A 22046-nucleotide genomic window follows, 5' to 3' on the forward strand; every position below is an offset into this window, starting at 1 on the left:
ACTCTTCCGATTCCCGTCTCACACAATTATGTTCTCTAGGTATATCTAAGACATCAGGTCAACCATGCAGCTTCACAAATGTCCCAAGGTCTCTTTGTCCTCTAAGCTTGACCTACATTATTCCATCTTCCTGGGATGCTTTTCCCCTTTTCAACTAGATAACTCTACTCTCAGTTACAATATGCACAGTGTATGTGTGATACCCTTCCTGTATGCTCCCATGGTGTCCTGGATTCCTAAAGTTATTATATACAGACTGCTTATTTTTCTATATATCCCATTATTGTTTAGGTTCCTTATACTCAGAAAGCATAAGGGTTGTCAGATTTAGCAAATAAAAATACAGGATGCCCAGTTAAACTTATTTTCAGAGAAACAGCAAATAAATTTTAGTATAACTATTTCCCATAATTGAATTTTTGTCTATGGAGCATACATATTTGAATGTGGGATATATATACACTAAGAATGATTCATTATTTATATGCCATTCAAATGTGGCCTTCCATCCTGTATTTTATCTTGCAATCCTAAGAACATGTCATATGTTTTGATGTGTTCCTAGAGCCTAGCATAGTTCCAATCATACAGGAGGCACTCCATAAATGCTTATGTAGTAGATGAATTTATTCTGGAAGCTGGTGATAGAGCAGTGAACAAAACAAACAAAAGTCTTTGCCTTCTTGGAGATTATATTCTAGTGGGCAAATACAGATAATAAATAAGTAAGTAAATAAAGTACATAGCATGTCAGTGTGGATAAAAGCTATGGAAGAAAATGAGGCAGAAAAGGGTTTATAACATGTCTAACATAGAGCTGTTTTTTTTTTCTCTTCAAACTTGCTCTATGTTCATTCTTTCTCATTTCAGCTGATAGCAACTCCATTCTTATAGTTGGTTGGATCAAACCCCTGGAAAGTTATCCTTCCTCTTTCTGTTACACTCCTCGTCCAATCTTTTAGGAAATTTTACTTGTTCTACCTTCAGAGTACATCCAGAATTGACCACTTGTTATCATCTCTACTAAAAAATCATTGGTGCAAGCCACCATCAACTCTCACCTGGATTATTGCAATAGCATCCATGATGGTTTTCCTTCTTTCACACTTGTCCTTCTATGCCCCATTTTCAACACAACCATAAAAAGAGTTTTTTAAACATTCCACTGGCTCCCTGTTTTCCTCATTTATTAAAATGTGTTTTAACATTTTTATTTTTGAGAGAGAGAGAGTAAGCATGAGCAGGGAGGGGCAGAGAGAGGCAGAGAGAGACAGACAGAGAGATAGAGAGACGGAGAAGCTGAAGTAGGCTCTGAGCTGTCAGTGCAAAGCCCAATATGGAGCTCAAACCCATGAACTGTGAGGTTGTGACCTGAGCTAAAGTTGGACATTCAACCGACTGAGCCACCCAGGCACCCCTATTTATTTATTTTTTAAATTGTTTTTAAAGTTTATTTTTATTTTTATTTATTTAGAGAGAGATAGAGAGAGCAAGTGGGGGAGGGGCAAAGAAAGAGGGAGACACAATCTCAAGCAGGGTCTGTGATGTCATCACAGAGCCCCACGCAGTGCTTGAACACATGAACTGCGAGATTGTGACCTAAGCCGAAATCAAGAGTCAGGTGCTTAACTGACGGAGCCACCCAGGCACCCCTAAATATCTATTTATTTATTTATTTTGAGAGAAAGAGAGAGAGTGTGTGAGCAGGAGAGGGTCAGAGAGAGAGGGAGAGAGAGAATCCCAAGCAGGCTCCGCACGGTCAGGAAAGAGCCCAGCACGGGGCTTGAACCCATGAACACAGAGATCATGATCTGAGCCAAAATCAAGAGTCATCTTAATCAGTCATCTGACTGAACCACCCACGTGCTCTGCTGTTTTCCTCATTTTAAAAATCAGGGTCCCTAAGATGACCCTCATAGATCTTCGTGATCTGGCCCCATTACTTCTTTGACCTCACCTCTTCCAACTCTTTCTCTTTAGGGTGACCAACCAACCGTCTCAATTTGTCCTGGATGCCCTGAAAGTCACACATCTCAGGAAACTTCTGAGTTCCTGGCAGACTTGGACAGTTGCTCACCCTACCCACTGTTTTAACCATATGTGCCTTTTTACTGTCCTGCCAACATGCCAGGCACATTCCTACTTCAGGCTTCTGCACTTACTCTCCATTTTCAACAATCTTCTCCCTTATCCATGTAGCTAATTCCCTTCTACTTCCAAAGTTTTGCTCAGATGTTATTGCTTTCAATAAAGCTTGCTCAGAACACCCTATTTATAACTTAAACTCCTTTCTCACCCCCTCTGAACAGTCTGAGAAACATTGCTTAACCTGTCCCAGTATTATTTCCAGAGTATTTATTTACCTTCAACTCACTGTATAATTGGTATATCTATGCTTATTCCTTGTCTCCTCCTTCTTGAATGTAGGCCCCATGAAGGCAGGGATCTTTGTTTTGTTTACCTATTTGTCATGAGCACCTAAGTACCTGGCTTATATTGGCACTGGATAAATATCTGGTGAATTTAACTGAAAAGGGATTGGAAGTTGTTGTTTATGGGAAGAATTGCAATGATAATGGTCAGGGATGAAAGTTATATTTATACAGAGATCTGAAGAAGTAAGGGAATGAGCTGTGTGGATCTAGGTGAAGAAACATCCAGGTGAGATGGAGAAATGAGTACAAATCTCACAGAGCAGGAATGTGCCTGGCAGATGTGCAAACAGCAAGGAGGCAGTAAGGGTAGAACAGAGTGGTCAAGATGTGGGGGTAGGAGATGAAGTAAGTGATGGGATGGCAGTCCAGATGATGTAGACACATAGTCATGACAAATATTTGGCTCTTATTGTGAGTGAAATGAGAAGCCAACTGGACAATTTTGTGGAGAGTGGTAACGTATTTGATTCGGCTTTAACAGCTCACCCTAATGACTGTGTTGGTAAGTGGCAATAGGGAGCAAGGGCAGAAGCAGGAAGACTAGACATGAAATGGAGATGAATCAAGAAAGAGATGTTGTTGGTTTATACAAGATTAGCAGCTGGAGGTAGTGAGAAATGACCAGATTCTGGATAAATTTTGAATTGAAACTGACAGGAAATGTTGATGATCTGAATGTGAGGTGTGAGAAAAAGAAGAGTCAGGAATAATTTCTGATATTTTTAAAGTAAATCTTATTTTGCAGTATAATCATGCATACAGAAAAATGCCCAAATCATAAGTGTAGAGCATGGTGAATTTTTCTCAAAGGGACAACATTCATGTAATTACCTCCTCCAGCAAGACATAGAATATTACCAGGCTCTACTCTACTATTTCTCAGTCATCTTCCCTCCTCAAAGTAACCATTGTCACTGATTTTTCCCACTAAGTGAAGTTTATCCTGTGTTCCCAAGTTTTGATGTCATGTTTTCATAATCTCTTAGTTCAAAGTATTTTCTGACTTCTATTTTGACTTCTTCTTTGACTGATTTCCAAATATTTGAGCGATATTCTAGTTTCCATTTGGTTACTGATTTCTTGCTTAATTCCACTGAGTCTGAGAATACATTAATGGTTTCAATATTTTGAAATATGGGGGGACTTGGGGACCCATTCTATGTCCCAGAATATGGTCAGTTTTGGTAAATGTCTCATGTTCCCTTATTAGATAATTTTACATATATCAATTAAGTCAATTAATACATCATTTAGTCTGATTGTTCAGTGAGTAATTTTTGAAAGTTTGTTGAAGTCTCCTACTATAATTGTGGACTTATCTCTTTCTATATTTAGTTCTGTTAATTTGAAAGACCATGAATTTAAAATGATCACATCTTTCTTGTAGGTTAAGTTTTTTTTACTATTTAAAGAGTTTTCTTATTGTCAGATAAATCATACACACAAAAGAGAAATAATGTCTCAAATATATAGTTTAAAGAATAATAGAAAAATAAGAGTCTGTGAATCCACAACACAACTTAAAGATACCCTTGTTCTCCTCATTTATGTTCTTGCCTAGTTCTCTCTTATGCCACTGTCCTGAATTTTTTAATTGCCTGTGCTTTTAAAGAGTCTTATCAATGGCCAACTGACACATGAAAAAATGCTCAACATAACTCATCATCAGGGAAATACAAATCAAAACCACAATGAGATACCACCTCGCACCTGGCAGAATGGCTAACATTAACAACTCAGGCAACAACAGATGTTGGCAAGGATGCAGAGAGAGAAGCTCTCTTTTGCACTGCTGGTGGGAATGCAAACTGGTGCAGCCACTCTGGAAAACACTATGGAGTTTCCTCAAAAATTTAAAAATAGAACTACCCTATGATCCAGCAATTGCACTACTATTTATCCAAGGGATGTGGGTATGCTGTTTTGAAGGGGCACATGCACCCCTATGTTTATAGTAGCACTATCAACAATAGCCAAAGTATGGAAAGAGCCCAAATGTCCATTGACGGATGAATGGATAAGGAAGGTGTGGTATATATATACAATGGGGTATTAGTCAGCAATCAAAAAGAATGAAATCTTGGCATTTGCAACTATGTGGATGGAACTAGCGGCTATTATGCTAAGCGAAATTAGTCAGAGAAGGACAAATATCATATGACTTCACTCATATGAGGACTTTAAGAGACAGAACAGATGAACATAAGGGAAGGGAAACAAAAATAATATAAAAACAGGGAGGGGGACAAAACATAAGAGACTCTTAAATATGGAGAACAAACAGAGGGTTACTGGAGGAGTTCTGGGAGGGGGATGGGCTAAATGGATAAGGGGCATTAAGGAATCTACTCCTGAAATCATTGTTGCAGTATATGCTAACTAATTTGGATGTAAATTAAAAAATTAAAAAGTCTTATCATAAGTATTAGTATCCCTAAATTATTGTTTAGTTTTATCATTTTTTCATCTTCATATCTGGCAGATTAGCTTTTAAATATTCTTATGAAATGCCCCTTTTTATGTTTAATGATAGTATTTACATATCTCTCCATTCTTTCTCTGTAATTTCGGAGTACTTATTTAGCAATGTAAAGTTGAATTTTGATTTTTTCATTTATTTTAACAAACTTTATCATTCAGTTGAAGTATTTAGTCCATTTACATTTAATGTAATTAATGTACATATACCCAGTATATTTACTGGGTATAACAACATGCATCCTTTACTTAATAGAGTCTAATATGAATTACCACTTCCCAGACAATGCTAAGATTTAATAACACATTGATTCCATTTATCCCCTTTGGCTATTAGAATTACTGCTGTCATGCATTTTAATCATGTATGTATTTTAAACTCCAGGGTATATTAATATTGCTTTGTAGCTAATAGTCACTTATATTTATACTCATAGTTACCTTTCTGTTGCTCTTCATTTCTTCCTGCACTTCTGTCTTTCCATTTGGGGTCATTTTCCTCCTGTCTAAAAACCCCTTCAGTATTTCTTTTAATGTGGGTCTGCTGACAAGTGCTCTTATTTTTATTTATTTTTTTGATGGCTTTGTGTTTGAAGGATGTCTTTACTGTATATAGACTACTAAGTTGTCAAAATTTCTCTCAGCACTTCAAGATGTTATTCTGTTTTCTTCCGGCTTCCATGGTTTCTGTTCAGAACTTAGTTGTCATTGTTGTAGCTCCTTTGAAGGTAATAATGCTTTTTCATCTGGCTGTTCTTATGGTTTACTCTTTGTCTTTGCCTTTTGGCAGTTTTACTATGATGTGACTAATACTCTATTTATCATACTTGGAGTCTGATATCTTTCATGTATTTTAGAAAATTCTCAGACATTATGTCTTCAAACACTGATTTGGCCCCATTTCCTCTCTAATGTACTTCTGGAGCTCCAGTTGCACTTCTATTGCACTTTCGTCATCTCCCAAGTATCTCTTGCACTTTTTTCTATATTTCCATTTTTTTTTCTTTCTTATTTGGTCTGAATATTTCCTATTGAGCTATCTTACAGTACTAATACTCATTTTACCTGTGTTTAATCTGCTCGTAAACCCTTCTGTTGACTTCTTAATTTTAATTATTGTACCTTTCACTTCTAGAATTTCCACTTATTTTTTTAACAGATTCCATTTCTCTAGTGAAGATATGTTGTCATCTACTTTTGAATGTATTTATCTGTATTTGATAACTTTAACATCTGAATTATCTGTGGCCCTGTTTCTCTTTTCTTTCTTTTTCTTTTTTTCTGACTTTTTGGTATATCGGCTAATTTTTTATTGAATGCCAGACACTTAAAAAATTGTAAAGGCTCTGGATGATGCTATTTTCCTCTAGAGGTGGTTAACTGTATACAATGGTAGGCAGCTGGAATAGGAGCAGAGCAACTCAATCCAATCAGGGTATGACTGAATAGAATCTGGGTTTCAGAATTTGAAAGACTCTGGAGTCATCTGCCTGGGTTCAACTTGTAGGCTCGGTCGTCTTGGGCACGTTATTTAATACTTCTATTCATCACTTTTTTCATTGATAGTACAGGGAAGATAGTAGTACTTTCCTCACAGGGTGGTTAAGAAAATTAAATGAGTCCATATGTGAAAAGTACTTAGATTGGTACCTGATACATAGTAAGTGGTCAATAAGTGTTTGCTAGTGTACCTATTAATTCTTGCCCTGATCAGACAGACATCTAAGGCCAAAATCTCTCTCCATTCCTGCATTTAACAATTATATTAATTGGAGTGGCTACTGATGGAGCTCAATATGTGGAGAAAGATTAGACCTTGTTAGAGGATAGGATCAGGAAATAGGGTGGAAATGTAAACCTCTTAAAAGCTTTTGCTATATTGACAAGTCAAAGATGTAATGTAAGCATCTCAGTGCTGATCCTTTGTTATTCCAGGTAATTTCCTACATGTAATTCAGTTAGTTCTCATAATACTAAGTGGAGTTTCAAGGTGCAAGTCTTCCACTGTGGAGGTGATTTTAAAGACTGGTCAAGTCCTTCTCAGTATCCATGAAGTGGGACTGAGGGGTGGTTAGAGAAACAAGGCTTAGCAAAAAGGAGTAAATCGTTTCTAACATTCTCTCCATTCTATCACTTGGGCTTTGTTTTACTTCCTTTTGGAGTGCTGCATTCTTGATGTAGGCTCCAGGAAAGATGTTCTATCAAACCTTGAATTAGGTATCATTTCATTAGAGAAGTTCCCCACTAATGTTTCTTCTTCACTTTTACAAGAATCATCCGAGTTGGATCATTCCAGTTTGATCGGATTCAAGGTACATGATTATGCCACAGACACTGTACATGAAGCAATCTGTGTTTTGACTGGTGATAAATTGATAATCACCTAGCCGGATAAGCCAGTCCACAGAGAGGCAGTTAATATTGTGAAACTTCAATAAAGTCGGCTGTCAATGCAATAGATATTACAGGTGAACTCCTTGATCTCTCATTGTAATCCTTTGAATCTCTGTTATCCATCACTCTATAATACATTTGTTTAGGAGGAAAATAAGCTTCTAAAATCTCACCATCAAAGTAAGTCTCCACAATAACATTTCTAAATCTGACATACAAGTCTCAACAACACTGTCAGAACACTATTTAGCTATCAAATTTAGTGTGGTGATGTAAATTTGCAAGAGGATAGCAAGAGATTGAAAAGTGCTCCCCTTTGTTTTCTTGGACAATAGAAAAGTATTAGAAGCATATCCTTTTCCACTCCCCTTACCAATCAGCCATTTGAGTAACAGGTTTTGGTACTAAGCTTCTGAAATTTCCCTACTGCTACGTGTTAAGTGGTACAGAGTAAAAATTAGATTACAAAAGGTACAGCTTTATTTTTATGAATGGAAGCAAAACTCTGAAGAAGCAAATAATATTGACAGATTTTTTTTATTTAGGAAAAAGGATTAAGTTTTTTGTTTTAGTTATCTTGTACTTGGTTTCATTGTCAAAATGAGTTATCACCTCAGTAATTCTTCCTGGAGAACTTTAATCTCACAAAGGCCAAAACTCAAGAGTAAAACCAATCATGGCTCCACTTAGCATTTGTAGGGTGTTCTCTTTTAGGAAGAAGACATTTATTCTTCCCGTGGTATATTTTGAATTTATATGAAAATTGTAATGAATGATCTTACTGTATGTAGTTTAGTCTCCAGAGGAAAGAATTTTCTCCTATTTAATCTCAGGAAATAGGATCAGCTCTGCCAAAGTATTATAAAGCCCAAGGAAATACTTCCTGTATTTAAATGAAGCATATTTAAAATTGCTTACAGGGGTCTACTAATTAGAATTCCAGTGGAGAAAGCTTGGGAAGGCTTCAGACTGGTGTAACTGAATCCACTTCTCTTCTACTCCTGGTGGAAATTTTGAAGGGATTTCATGTAGTTTCCCTAGGAGATCAATTACAGACCTATTTTCCCCAATAATTTTTGAATTCATTATTCTCAAATATCAAATGCACAAAGGAAAATATAGTCTTTAAGCTATGGTATGAGACGTAGTGATTGAATCAAATGCTTCTTATAGTTTAGAAAAAAAATGATTTTCCTCATCTTTATTCAGATTAGGCTGGGGAGTAGTATGGAATCAAAATCTTCTGAGGAAATGGACTTCATAACAGTAGGCTCCTTGAGGACAGGGATATGTATGGTGTATCCTAACTTTTCTTGGAATACCATGCACAATATTTTGTGCAAAATTTATATTCAATAAATGTGTGATTAAATCTACTGATTTATATTGCTTGGAAAAATACTTATCACTTAGGTATTCTAGAGCAGCTGGATCATTTTGAAAGAGATGGATTGTTGCAAGATGTGTTGCAAGTAAATCTTTAGAGTGTTTTACTTGTAGTTGACCTCTCATGCCAGTTGGACTTGCCTGGTGTCAGTAGAATGTCGCTAACTAATAGGATGTTTGCTCTGGCTTTTGACCCCATCATAACCAAATTTAATAAAAGGGCTGGAAAGCAAGCAAGGCAGAAATAGGATTAAAAAAATCTTTTTTTACATATAATACATTATTATTTCCAAAAAGAAAATTATATCTAACATTGTAATTAAAGCAAATTTTCACAGACTTGTTGGAGGCTTTGTATAATACTTTTAATCGTAGTAATAAGCAGTAAGTTGAAATGCTCAGAGAAGAAATAGTATTAATAGCTAAATTTGTTGAATACTTAGATGAACCATGTTCTTAACCTTTAGGAGTAGTGCCTTCCAGAGATGGGTCACATTTTCCTTTTTTTAAATTTAATAAGGTGGCCAACTGTATTTTAGGCCCCGCTTAATTTCTTTTAGTCCTAGGTATGTAAGGCTATGGTAATTTTCATAGTTATGTTAAAGGTTTTGAATCTTTTAATAGCATTTCATCAGATGCTTGTAAGGACCTGACAAAAAATTCTGTGCCCCATTTACCTTGTGTCTCTAAACCACATTCAGTTCTTCATTCTGGGACATCTTTAGTCATTGGACTCTGAGGAATTTGGAGAGCTCACCGAGGCACTTCATTTTGTTAAATGCTCCCAGTGAGCCTCCATGTGGTATGTGGAATTTCATTAATTAGGAACTCAATGTCATTGCATTCAGACAAGGCCAGTCTAGAGGGCAGGATTTCAGAGGAAGGATTTCACAGAAAGGAGGATACTAGAATACCCAAAGGAAGAACATAGAGGTAATATGCCAATATTGTTATTTACCACACAGAAGATGAGCTTCAAAGAATTTTCAGACCATTTTAAACCTATTAGTATAAAAAAGCTCATGGATAAATAAATTTATTGGATTTGGCGAAGACATGCGGCTCCTACATCGTGACACACAGTGACAAAGCTGTGGGCAGATAAACAAGAGAGCAGAAGTAGTCACTTCTCTCTCACTACTGTCTGAGGCTGGTGCATAGTAAGCGTCCAATTAACTTTTGGTGAGTGGATGAAAGAACTTGCTCTAAAGAAAGATTTTTTTAGGACATTAGAACAAAATACCAAAAACATGATCATCTCCAAAGAACATTAACTCTGGATTTACTTGTGCAAAGGAGAGGGACAGTGCCAGGGCAATGGGAACAAGTGATAAAAAATGCTTGCTCCCTCAAGAGTCAGTGTGCCCATTCACCAGCACACTTTCCAGTGTAAAGGAGGCTGTATAAATGGGGACCTGTGGAGCCAATTAAGCTTTTGTTTGAATTTTTAAACTGTTTTTGCTTATTTGCCTCCTACCTTCAACCTTACTGCTATGTAAAAACAGTGGGGTGAGATAATCTTAGATGAGTCACTTGACTTTGGGTTTTTCATCTTTAAGGAAATGGGGTTGAACAGGTGAGACTTGAATTTTTTTTGATCTATTATCTTGGGTTTTTTTCTTTCTTTCCCTTTCTATCTTACTTGCAACTTACCTCCACTCACTTTGTTTTATTTTTTATTTATTAAAAAAAATTTTTTTAATGTTTATTCATTTTTGAGAGACAGAAAGACGGAGCATTGGTGGGGGAGGGGCAGAGAGAGAGTAAGATACAGAATCCGAAGCAAGCTCCAGGCTCTGAGCTGTCAGCACAGAGCCGAAGTGGGGCTTGAACCCATGAACCGTGAGATCATGACCTGAGCTGAAGTTGGACGCCTAACCGACTGAGCCACCCACGCGCCCCTATTTTTTATTTATATTTTCGAGGCTCACCCCCATATTGAAAATCTCCAGGAGAATATACTTATGCTCATTTTTGCCGTTTACTATTTGAGTAGAGCCCAGGCACTGTGAGGTCACACCATTAACTTGTAAATTTCTGTCTGATGGAAAAAAATAATCTCAAAGATTTAATTAATTACCCTGAGGACATTAACCAGTTTTGTACCTAATGTGACAGTTTTACTCTATCATTCCTTTATCAGATTGCCTGTAAACCCCAATTCCTCAACTGCTCTTTGTTTTTATCTTTTATTCAAATATAATTAACATATAGTGTTATATTAGTTTCGGGTGTGCAATATAATGATTCAACAATTGTATACATTTTTCAGTGCTCATTAAGATAAGTGTACTCTTAATGCCCTTTATGAACTAACTGGGTTGTCTATATGTTGGTATACACAGAGTTTCTGGTTTTAAAAATTACCTGCAAATAGAGCACAGAAAGAAAATGAAGGATTGATTGGGGTGTGGTAGTGATGTACATAGGGACAGTTGAAGAAAGACCAATTCCCTGGTCCCTTCTTTTAAGGAATTTAAAAAGATGAAGAATGGGGGCACCTTGGTGGCTCACTTGGTTAAGCATCTAACTTGGACTCAGGTCATGATCTCGTGGTTTGTGGGTTTGAGTCTCACGTTGGCCTCTGTGCTGACAGCTTGGAGCCTGGAGCCTGCTTCATATTCTGTCTTGTCTTTCTGCCCCTCCCCTGCTCATGCTCTGTGTCTCTCTTTCAAATATAAAATAAAACATTAAAAAAAATTAAAAATATGACGAATGGATTCCCCAACAGGAGAGACAGAGCAATGGATTCCTTTCTGTAGTTCAGATGTTATATAATCTTTCTAGAAAGACCTGTGCGAATCTCAACCCTGGCAGTTCTCAAGCAGGATGTCTTCCCCCACCTGCGTCCCGTTTCCTACCCTCACTCACACACCTGACAGAGAAGCAGCCTGCTCCTCCCTTCTAGGAATTTGGGACAAGATTCCCAAGATGGAATGGTCTTGAGATATCAATAGGCTACCATCATCCCTCAGCTAACATGTGTCTCTATTTGTTTCTCTAGGTTGAATAGGGATGTGCTTTTCCTTGTTTTAGAAATTACCTTATTGGGACAAGCAGCTGTTGAGTTCTATGATGGGGAAGAAAGGTTATCAAGTTTATTGGTCTGAATTCTCACTTTTTGAAAGCAATTTATCCTGTAATTACTTCAGATATGAGTTCTAAGTTTCATAAAGTTAAGCTTATTGAATGTTGGGGCATCATTTCCAGTGAGCCCTGGACTGTGTATGGAAAGATGAATGTGACATCTGAGAAGCAATTCCTTAAAAAAATTATGAATAGCACTTTATTGTATGTTAGGAGTTTCATGGATTTTTTAAAAAATGTATTTTCAAAAATTAAATTAAAAAAATATAAGTTAGCTATATCCCCCAGTGAATTAGGAAACTCATGCCTTTGATAATAATACTGTTTACTTGGGACTAAAATAGTCCCCAGTATCCCTAATCCTGGATCTTACTGTATCCAGTCATGGTGGAATATTAATGGGGCATCATTAGAACTCTACCAAAGAATCAACAACCACAGCCAGGGGTCCAAACAGAAACGCTCAGGTAGTCTCGGTAAAAGAGGTCTTGGCATGCAGAAGATGTTCAATAAACGTTTATTGAAAGAATAAACCCAAGGAAGCTGCTCACTGCATGGTGGAGATGAGGAGGTTTCTGCCCATTTTCTAAGACATAGCAAAAGTAAACAATTACTTCATGCAGGAAACCACAGCATAGCAGGATTGACATGGGTAAACTAGGTGCCCGAGGTGTAGCTCAGCCTCTGCTATCAACTTGTGTCTGCAGACAAGTTATTCTAACCTCTGTGGGCCTCAGTTTCCTCTCTGTAAAAGGAAGTGGTTTCCAAACTGTGGTTTTCCTTTTTCAAACCAAATCTTCTGAAGAATTCTAATATATACAATAGGAAGAGTAGACTCTCTTGGGTTGAATCAGAGAAGGCAGACTGTATCCCGGCCGGCTCTACCTCCCCCGTCACCCCCACGGTACACAGTTTGAAAGCAATTGGACTTCATCTGTGAGGTCCTCTCTGGCCATGGCATTTGTGGGCAGTGTTAATACCAGTGTTACAAGCAGCTGTCTGGAGGTCAGTAGAGGATACTTGAGGACATATTTTGAGAAGTATTACTTTAGAGTGTCATCTTCTCCCCTCAAACCTATTCTGGCCCCTGTACTCTCTAAGTCACTTGACAACATCACAATCTACTTTGTCTCTTACACCCAGACCCTGGGAGTTATCCAAGACAGCCCCCTCGGTGCCCATAACCACTAAGTCACTAACTGCTCTCGGTTTTCACCTGTGACGATTTCTGAAACCTACCATTTCTTCTCCAACCCTGTTACCACCCCCAGGATTCAGGTCTCTATCCTCTTTCTCTTGGACAATCACAAAAAGCCCTGACCAGTCTTCCAACCTCCAGTCTCAGTCCGCTCTCAGAAGAGCAACTCCTTAAAAAGTCTTTTCATTGCTTTCCATGGCCTAAAGGACAATCCCAATTCCCTTGGAAGGCAGGCAGGCCCTTCATGACTGGCCTTACCCATTTCCCTACATTCTATTCCTATTTACCATCTTGTACTTGGTGTTCTAGCAGTATCAAACTGCCCGAAGTTCTTTAGATCTACTGTGTAGTTTTACACCCTTACCCTTGGGTCCTAGTGATTCTCTTCCTATCTTGCCCTCTACCTCTCTTTTCTGTAGCTCATTTATAATCTTTCTTTAAGAATTTGTGTAAGTGTCATCCCTATAGAAAGCAAGATAGAGGTCTCACTTTGTCTGTTAAGACTCTGCATGCTGCTACCACATTATATTAAAATTATCTAGATAGATATAGTTCCTCCACTAGATTGTAATTCATTGGAGACTGGTATTATTTCTTTTTATACCTCTTATTCCCTAGTGTCAAATACAGTGCCCATGAGGTTCTCAGGAGGCAGCCTGTCATGGGATTATCTCTGGTCTCAACATATCAGCTCGCTGATTTGGTTTCACATGAGATTAATCAAGAGATGTAAGCGGTCTCAGGGGCAAGGGAAGGGCTAATGTAAAGTATAATGCTTTCAAAATTTAAAAACCACTTTTTAATAGGAATATTATTCTAGTACTTTAAAAAATTTTTTTTAACGTTTATTTATTTTTGAGACAGAGAGAGACAGAGCATGAACGGGGGAGGGTCAGAGAGAGGGAGACATAGAATCTGAAACAGGCTCCAGGCTCTGAGCTGTCAGCACAGAGCCCGACGCGGGGCTCGAACTCACGGACCGCGAGATCATGACCTGAGCCGAAGTCGGCCGCTTAACTGACTGAGCCACCCAGGCGCCCCTATTCTAGTATTTATCATAAAGCTATTGAAAGCTTTAGAAGTTCTCTTTGCGTTTCCTTTTAATAAACTGCATCATGTAAGAAGTGAAAAGTCAAAACACACAAGTGAAAGATGGTGAGTAAATTTACTCAAGTAAACCTTTGGGTATTTTGAGCAAATCACCCATTGTTCCTTTGTCCTCACACGAGCCTCATGGAGGTGAATGCCTACCATGTCCCCCAACCCTGTTACACCTGAGAATCAGGAAAGTGAACTTCGTCAGTATATAATTCTCTTCTTTCCTTGTCTAGGACCAAGGCTACCTCTAGCCTATATGGCTCACACCTTTGTGTGAATGAGGAAAAGGCAACCTCTCTGCAGCTCCAAAGGCCCAGAGCTCAGCAACAGAACCATGACTTTATGTTAAGACACAGGTGTCTGTCCTCTAGGCAGATGGCTCCCTAGGAAGGGAAGCTGGATTTGCGCGCCTCTACCAGGCACCTTTATGAAGTGCACAGACTTACCCTGCCTAAGGCAAAGAGCCATCTTCGTCCCCAAAGATGTTCCCATCTCCTCCTTGTCCCCAAATGATAATCCGTGTTGCCAACTAAGCAGGAAAATGAATAGTCATGATCTTTCTGAAGAGCATTTTGGTGGGCTTTCTTCTAAGTCTAGCTTGCCATTTTGAGGGGGCCAGATAGTGGCATTCTGTGGTACTTTGGGAGCTGTGACCCAGAGAAATCCCTTCTTTGCATAGAATTGTCGTTTTGTATAGCTCATTTTGCTAAGTGACAAAGCTGATTCTGTCACAACATAAGCCAAACAAAATGGTGATCGCTGGCTCAAGTGTGAGAGATCTCCTCGTTTCGGCGCACTCTGTGGTAAGCATTATTCACGAGCAGTTAATTATTGGTCTTCATGCATAAAATGAATGTGACATTTGAGACAGATGTTTATTGATTGTTACATATATATTTTTTTCAAAACTCCAGCTACTGAAATTGGCTACAATTACCATCACAAAGCACAGCTTTTGTACATTCAGGGTTTTATCCTGATCTCTGACCTGTAGGAACAGCACGCAGGTGTGGTGATAGGCACATGGACATACTTTTCTGTCTATTGACAGCAGGGATGGAGTTTCTTGAACAACTGTGCTCAGGCTGAAACAACTGCTGAGTTCCACCAGGGGCTGCTGTTGAACTTCTAAAAAAAAATCATATTTTGGAGAAGAAGGGGGGGTGGTGGTGGATGGGGAGGGAGGGATGGGAAGGGGGGGAAGAGGAATAGAAGGAAAATCTTGGAAGAAAACCTGACATTTCTGTCTAAGGTGGAGCATGCTTTGCTGATGCCACACGTGGAGTGTTTCAGAAGTGTCAGTAATAAATACTTCTATCAGAAATCTTCCCATTCTATATCTCTGCATATTATACCCCAAGGAGAGTCATACAAAGACATAGCTGTCAGGGTCTAATTTTGGATCTGAAAACTATGGCGGTTGTCAGGCATCATTTCCCATGTGTGATATTTATCTCCTCTCACAAACAAACTGAGTGCAGAGTTTTTAATTAATTTCCAAGTGTCTCCCATGATAATTTCCCCCCTTAATATATTAATACGATGATTTAAACCTTCATTCAGAGGCAGACTTTTGGTTGGAAATCACTAAAGGCTTAGACAGTGTTTAGTATTATCAATAAGTTACACGTTCGTGGGTTTGCAGGGAATCAATAAAGTTGCCCTCTCCTCATTTTATTTTTAGAGGCATCAGTGGGATTGTATCTCTTTTAAGTATATTAAGGAAATCACGAGTGAGCTGATTTTGTTATTTTTCTTCTTGTGATTGGAGGCAGTTCTTAGGCTGCTCCTCTTATTGCTTGTGCTTAGAGTTACTTTAAGAAAAGTTCTTGATTTGATGATAAGGGAGTGAATTTTCTTCTGTAAAGTATTCCCTTCAGAGAAACTTTTTTTTTTTTTTTAAATAAAGGAGCTAGAAATAGACCATGGAAAGGGGCATATCCCTGAAATGTACAAATCAATGGGGGACAGCAAGTAAATTCACCTCTTCTTTCCCTGCCCAATCTCTCTCCTAACAGAAAATATGGAATAAAAAGCATAGCATCATAAAAATTCTAAGGACAGGAGTAGGTTGGAGTTATAATGTATGTTTCTTAAATAGCATATTTTTAAAAAGAAATAAAAATAAAATTTATGCCTTCCAAAGGAAGGATTTTATTTATTTATTTTTGACAATGCTTATCTCTTTATTTATTATTATTATACTCTTAGCTAAAAGGTTGCTTCAAATTTCACAAAGATTTTTTTCTCAGTTCACCTTTAAGATATTTGATTACTGGGGTGATAGGGCAGTCCTTGAAGAAATATTTATCTTTCTCTGAAAAGGACATTCAAACACCATTGGAAAATCATGGCAATGAAAGGTAAACTCCTAAAGTCTTACATGAGGGTTCTAATTATCGGCAATCAAAATATTAAATTCTTGGAAATACACAAAACTCCTTCTTCTTACAGGACTGCAGCTTCCATTTGTTACTTTTTTCCGTATGAGGATTTATTGCTTTCCTTCTCTCTCCCAACTCCCAGCATCTGCTATACAAACGCTTCCCCTAGGTCCCTTAGGAAAATTTAATAACCAAATATCTATCTAGTGAGAAAGGAATTTTTTAAGGTTCAATTGCTCTGTTAATAATTTGTATTTTTTTCCTGTCTTGCAGTTTCTATGTAAGTGCCACAAAAATCAACCTTTTAAACACAGATTGATTCTGACAGTTTTTATTTTATGTGATTTCCAAGAATTGGTATAGAAATGCTTCTTAATTGAAATAGTTCTCCTTTTTGGCTTTTATTTTATTGTCCTTTACTTCTTGACATCTTGTACATTAAATCAGAGGCTGTTTTAGAGACATGAAATGACAGCTTTTTCAGAGCCCGACTCTGGATCCTGATAGATCTGCACTTCTCAAAGCAGACAGGCTGCTCTCCACAGCCTCCGAGAAGCTTCCTGCGTGATGGGCACGTCACCGGGAAACACAACCATAAACTGCAGGTTAATCACCAAGGACCGACTTGTGTCAATTCCCTACTGCCCTGCTCCCCATCTAAGAAGAATTAAGCCAAGAACTATTTTTTTTCTTTGCTATTTAATTTAACAGAAACTGGGCTCAACTTTAGTTTGAAATTATATTTCCTCTCCACCACGATGGAAAGGCTACTCACGTAATTTAGTGGTGTGTTGTAAAGAAAAATCAAAGCGTCCTCGCGGAATATTTTCCCCTATTGTATCTTCCTGTGATGAAAGAACACATAAAGTGAATGAGATGTGACACAGGCATGAACAGAGAACCCATTTGTTAGACTGAAATTCTGAGAAAAATGCTATTTATATTACTGTGGTGTTTTGGAGTTAGAAAAGGGTTATTTGGGGGAAAAATATGTATTTATATCAGAGTCAGTAGGAATAACGATGAGACAGGATGCAAAAATATGATAGCACAGGAAAGAACAGCTCCACAGACCAGACCAGTTCTCCTTCAAGGTAGCAAGCAAACATTTCATAATGGGAACGCTAACAAGATGAGTGTTCTGGATTTGTTTTTCAGTTCCACCTAACTCTTTGTAACTTTACAATGTAAGATTCAGAAATTGGAGCCAATTACCATAATATGTGGTGGTTTGGTGGGAGCGTGTTCTACATCAGACAGTTAAAAGGTTTTATTGCTATTAGGAGCATGTTAATGCCCTTGATAATGTCTCTACTTGCTTTGTAATGTCTCTCGTTGAAGTATAGAATTCTTTTATCTTCTTATTACATTATGCAAAAACTTGAATTGAAAAGATATTTGCAGGAACATTTAAAGTAGTGCATCAATCAGCTTCAAAGAAGAGAAAATGTTCTCGGAATAGCTTATAAAAGGATAACTGTCAGTTTTATTTTGGATGAACAAAGGCGGCAACGTAAAAAGCACTTTATTGTAAAAGCATACTGTGCAATTCAATAAATATGCCATATAAATATAAAAGAGAAGAAAGTTCATAATTGTCTGATGACTTAAATGTAATTTAAGTAATACTTTTAAAATGCATCTACCAGTGAAGTACTCTTTTTCTTTTGGGTTCCCAGTTCTAGGCTCTAAGCCCCCATCAGGTGATAACTTAACTCTCCCTCTCTCTCTCTTTTCTCTCTGATAACGTAAGGACTTGAATGGATTAGTCATGGTCCTGTTTTTAATATATCTCAGAATGATATGGAAAGGAGTGTGTGTGTGTGTGTGTGTGTGTGTGTGTGTGTGTGTGTAAAGCATTAGCAAAAATTTTAACAGCCACTTAATGGTGCAAGCTTTTCAAAATGATTTGTTCTTATCTGCACTGTGTTCAGTGTTTCTCATCCTGTGCCATTGCAGCTATAAGACAATTTTTCATTTGAATGTGACTGTATTGTCACTTGAAATAGCATTTCTGAGTGTTTGGTGTTTGTTAGGTAAATTTAGTAGCATTGTAAGGTCTGGACTTTCTCAATCAGGGGTCTTTTTTTACTTTCTATATGAGGATCCTTGCACCCTTCCTTATATCTATATCTGTCTGTCTATCTATCTATCTATCTATCTATCTATCTACCTACCTACCTACTTACCTATCTAAAATTGTAGAAAGTTGGCTTTTAACTATAAATGTTAACTATATAACCTTATTTTCAAATGTGTTTCCCAGGTAATAAACTTTAGCCTGACAAATCCTGCAGAGATTGCTCTTTTTGACAAGGTTTAAAACTTTACAGTGTGAACTGTCTATTAAAGAAAATGTTCAGATCCAGCACATGGAAAACATATGTAAATATTTAGAATCAGAAAAGAACCATCTACAGAACTCAATTTTTCTATAATTTGTGTTTCTACATGTATCTATGCACATCTGGGCACAGATAGTTAGCTCCCTGCATGTACAAAGCACGTGATAAATATTTGTTGATTAAGGTTAAAATATGAAAAGAAAAATATCCCACTCAGTAAAAATCTGTCTTCTGTTTTGTAACCTGACAAAGGGATGCTAATCTCTTATGAAAATAGGAATATACATTTTTTCCCAGACTCAGGCCTTGAATGAAGATTCAAAAAAACTTCATTTGAAGTCAGGTAACCAGGCTAATTCACTCCCCCACACTGTTGTAGCTTATAAAATTATATTAATGTTTGTGACATTTCTAAGAAATAATCTCTGTTTATTTTAAAACTGTAAATATGGCACCTTGTAATAAAAAATCAATTCATAACTTTATTTGTAACATCATTTTGCTAGCAACTTCTTTCTCATCACTATTGTACATGATGCCTAATTCATTAAAATAATGTTCTCATTTCAGTCAGTGGGTTCCATCCAGACTCCGTAGGAAACAGTCTTCAGTCTGTTGTTACTCTCTGATATCCCCCATTTTCTCATCCCTTCTTTCTCTCAGCCTGTCTCGGAATGCTCTCATTTTGAAAGTACAAGGAAAATTATCTCATAAAAGAAATTGAATAACAACAGAACTTCTGAGATTTCAAAAACATAGAATTCTTAAGTTATTGAACTATGGGAAAAGCCGTAATTTATAACCAGCAAGTTAGTATGTTATACACATCTGTGTACTGTTTCAGAAAATAAAGGTTGTTACTATAGCAACTGCCACATAATATGCAACATACGTTATTTGTGAGATGCCAGGCTTCCTGTTAAACACACACACACACACACACACACACACACACACACACACACAACTGCCTCCTCATGGCTGCTCACTGATGTTTCAAGGATTTCCACCTTTTCCTTCACTATTGTAGGGGATTCTCATCTTTAATATTGTGTTGTTTTAAATCTTTTTCTTCTTTTAAGTTTCCTGTACTTTTGGAGTTTGTTGGCTAAATTACTAAGTTTGCTTAGGACTGCTAGATTTGGTGACTACTACTGAGACATTTTTCTCAGTCTTACTTTGATTTAAAAAAAATTCTAATTAATGTTTTTGATATAGTGATAAATGCATAGGAAGGACACATATAGCACTGTGAAAACACAGATGATATACACCTAGTAACATGTCATTTGAGTTGGCCCTTCCAGGGTTTTATAATTCTGTATTGTACAACCCTTCTGGCATTAAAACCTCTTTTTTGAAAAATAAAAATGTCACAAAGTATGCACCTACTTTATGGATATCATATGCCATTTGCAAATGTGTCTATCATACTTAATTTCATTTGAAACAGTTGTTTAGACAGTATGGATCATTTTATGATGAGAAAATTAACTCCTTGTGAAGGGTAGATTTTCAGTCTTTCTTGGTCATGGTGTGTCAGAGAATAAGAAAATTGACAAAAAATTATGAAATTTCAATTTGGGGAGCGATCCTTCTAGTTTTCTAGGCAGGATAATGAATCAATAAAAGAAATGAGATAATGATATAAAGTAGAGACTCCCTTTGATGCGGCTGGACAAGGCATCACAATGTCCAACTGTTTTGAAGCAAAAGTCTGAAAAAAACCTGACACTAAGAACAATATTTTTTGACTCTTATTGGGTCCACTTTGTGGCTGAGATTTTTGATATGTAGATGGTGTCTGATATGTGTGAATTTCTTGGGTATGGCGACTTTTTAGTCCAGATTTCATATATAATTACCGTCACTGACATATTTTGTCGTGTTAGAGGTTCATGGGGAGCAGTATCTGAGTTTCCCTTTGCACCAGAGGGGGCGCTAGGTACTAGCTCTCCATAGAGACAACTACCTCTGTGTCTTCAGAATGGTCTGTGCCATCAAAATATACCACCTCAACCCTGAAAACAAAACATGTCTGGTGAAAATGGCAGAATGAATAATACCTTCCCTTTTTTCAAAAAAACCAAAAACGCCTTGATAGTTTAATCAATAAATATTTATTAAACATCTACCACGTGCCAGGCACAGTTTGGGGGATATAAAGATGAATAAAAGCTTCCTGGTTTCCAGGGTACTTACAGGTCTAGTCAGGGAGAGAAGCGTGCCACACTACCCAGAACGGAGAGGCCCATGCTGGGACCCAGTGCTCCATGGGCCTCACCAGTCAACAACAATGACTCAACAACAGAACAATAATGGCTAACATCCACCGAACACTTACTTTTTGACAGATACCTCAGGTGCGTTTGTAATTTAACCCACACAATAGTGGTCTGAGTGTTTTACTGACAAGAAACTGAGGCTGAAAGCGTTGGAGTAACTTGTGTGTGGTTATACAGCCGAGTTGGGATTCTCATGCTTGTTATATACCTGAGCGAATACATCTTGACTACTAGTCCCCATCTGCATGGATAGCATCCTCATAACTGGCTTCCCTGCTGCTACTTTGCCCCTGCAGTCCCTCTCTATGCAGTTCCCACAGTGGAGAACATGAATCAGATCACGTGTCTCCCTTGCTTGGACCCTTTCAGGGGCTTTCCGTCAAGTGTGGAATATAAGCTGACTTCTCTGCCATGGTCTGTAGTACCCTGCAGTTTGCTGCCTCCCGGCACCCCTTAAACTTCAGTTCCTACGGCTTTCACCCAGCTTGTTCACTAGGCTTTAGTCCAGAGATTGGCACACATTGTGTAAAGGGCCAGATATTAAATCTTACAGGTTTTGCAGGCCATTCAGCCTCTGTGGCAACTATTCATTTCTATTATTATAGCACTCAACTCTGCTATTATAGCACGAAAGCAGCTAGAGACAACAAATGAGTGTGGGCTGTGTTCTAATAAAACTTTATTTACATAAACAAGTAGCGGGCTGGATTTGGCCCCCATACCATAGTTTGCTGACCCTTGTTTTGGACTTACTATCCTTTTTTTTTTTTTTAATTTTTTAATGTTTGTTACTTTTTGAGAGAGAGAGAGAGAACGAGTCAGGGAGAGATGGAGAGAGAGGGAGACCTAGAATCTGAAACAGGTTCCAGGCTCTGAGCTCTCAGCAACCGAGCCCCATGTGGGGCTCAAACTCAGGAGCAGTGAGATCATGACCTGAGCTAAAGTCGGATGCTTAA

At 37.8% G+C, this 22046-nt stretch overlaps 1 protein-coding gene and 1 long non-coding RNA gene across 4 annotated transcripts in view; one reads left to right on the top strand and one right to left on the bottom strand.

The window, feature by feature from the left end:
* RWDD3 (RWD domain containing 3) overlaps nucleotides 1-22046 on the top strand; it is a 104080-nt gene that overhangs the window by 75575 nt on the left and 6459 nt on the right. The gene's annotated exons all lie outside the window — the stretch shown is intronic.
* Nucleotides 1-22046, bottom strand: part of LOC122241526 — a 57363-nt gene that overhangs the window by 32846 nt on the left and 2471 nt on the right. For both annotated transcript variants that reach the window (XR_006221716.1, XR_006221717.1), the window contains exon 2: nucleotides 17236-17305. This is a non-coding gene — a long non-coding RNA (uncharacterized LOC122241526). The remainder of the gene's footprint in view (nucleotides 1-17235; nucleotides 17306-22046) is intronic.

This window comes from Panthera tigris, chromosome C1 (assembly GCF_018350195.1).
Source record: "Panthera tigris isolate Pti1 chromosome C1, P.tigris_Pti1_mat1.1, whole genome shotgun sequence".
In the NCBI taxonomy this organism is placed as follows: domain Eukaryota; kingdom Metazoa; phylum Chordata; class Mammalia; order Carnivora; family Felidae; genus Panthera; species Panthera tigris.